Raw genomic sequence first — 2,004 nt, 5'->3', positions numbered from 1 at the left:
GCTTCTAAATGTAGAAAAACCTTTTTAGTTGATTGACTCTCTTAGAAGCACACTGTTGCTGTTCTTTTTAAAAAGTGTTTAAAGGGGATTTAGAAATTGACTGTGTTTCTGTGACCAGAACTGTATGCAGTTTTTCTTTGTTTTTGTTTTTTTAATTATAACCCTTTCCTCTTCTTGGCTAGAGTTTAATTATATTTTTTTTCATCCAGCCACCACAGATTTAGTTGAGCAATCTCTTTTGGCTTGTTTTAAGTCAGTTTATTTGTTCACAGTAATGAAGTCACTGACATATGGAAACATTTAGTGTGTTACTTAACTAATACATTGGAACAATAAAACCTAGAAAGCATTTTTATCAAGTTAAAATTTCAAACCACGCAGTTTTCTCCTTTTCACTTTTATCATAAAATTGCTCCCAGGAATTGTGCTGTAAAAATCAGATTTTTTTTTTGATATGATTTTTCTTTTTAACTTAAAAAAATAAACTTTGATGGAGTGAACCCAAAACAGGATAGTGACCTAGCTGGACTTTTAAAAAACAGCTTAAAAGAAGATCGACTGAGAGAATTGAGAAGAGAAATTGGAGGTGGTAGGTGAGGAGGAGAAAGAGGAGGGAGTACTGAGTGTTAAGGTGTCTTAGTCCATTCCTGCTGCTATAAGGAAATAGCTTAGACTGGGTACTTTTAAACAATAGAAATTTGTTGCTTATAGTTCTGGAGGCTGGGAAGTCCAAGATCAAGGTGGTAGCAGATTCAGTGTCTGATGGGGACTCATTCTTTGTATGTGGCAACTTCTATTGTCCTCACAGGGCAAAAGGGGCAAATGGGTTCTCTTAGCCCTCTTCTATAAGGGCACTAATCTCATGAGTACAGAGCCTCATGACTTAATCGCCTCCTAAAAGTGTCACTTCTTAATATTCTCACACTGGGCATTAGGTTCCAACATATGAACTTTGGAGGGACACTGATATTAAGACCATTGCATAAAGTGAGAAAGTGGAGGAGCCTGGATTGAGTACAGTAGACAGTGGATTTGTGAACACATTATCATGAGCCACACAACGAAGAGCAACTGAGAGCTGTCTTAAATCAGACCTGAAAAAGGCCATGACTGTGTGTATTAGGGTTCTCTAGAGGGACAGAACTAATGGAATATATATATGTAAAGGGGAGTTTATTAAGTATTAACTCACAGGATCACAAGGTCCCACAATAGGCCGTCCGCAGGCTGAGGAGCAAGGAGAGCCAGTCTGAGTTTCAAAACTGAAGAACTTGGAGTCTGATGTTCGAGGGTAGGAAGCATCCAGCATGGGAGAAAGATGTACGCTAGGAGGCTAGGCCAGTGTCCCTCTTCACGTTTTTCTGCCTGCTTATATTCCAGCTATTCTGGCAGCTGATTAGATGGTGCCCACCCAGGTTAAGGGTGGATCTGCTTTTCCCAGTCCACTGACTCAAATGTTAAACTCCTTTGGCAACACCCTCACAGACACACCCAGGATCAATACTTTGCATCCTTCAATCCAATCAAGTTGACACTCAGTATTAACCATCACACTATGAAAACAGAAAGACAGCATCAGATCCAAAAGGGCCAGTAAAAAAGAAGCAAGAGATTATGAAAATGGATCAAATGTAGCTGGCAAAAGAGAAAAAGAAACTTTTTTTGATAGAAAAGGGGAAATTTGCAAATAATAATTATTGGTTGAGATAGAGGATATGTTGTCTTCTTATAATTTTCAGGCTGCTGACAATAATGCAATGATTTTGGGGCAGCATAGCCATGAAAGAGCAAGATGAGTTATGTTGACAAACAGAAGGTGGCCTTAACTGTATTGCAGCCAGACTGGTCACTCTCCCCCAGCTATGTGGCCACATGTGTCTCCACAAATTACTCGTAGGCTGTATAGTATTTAAAGTAATTAAAAAAAATAGACCCATTAAATGTTGAGAATCCTTTTACAGTTATTTAGTTAGTCAATGTTAAGAAAAGAAAGAAAGGAAAAAA

Source organism: Mandrillus leucophaeus, unplaced genomic scaffold (genome assembly GCF_000951045.1).
Source record: "Mandrillus leucophaeus isolate KB7577 unplaced genomic scaffold, Mleu.le_1.0 Scaffold421, whole genome shotgun sequence".
Taxonomy (NCBI): domain Eukaryota; kingdom Metazoa; phylum Chordata; class Mammalia; order Primates; family Cercopithecidae; genus Mandrillus; species Mandrillus leucophaeus.
The sequence above is the reverse complement of the archived record's forward strand: the minus strand, read 5'-3'. Positions refer to the sequence as shown.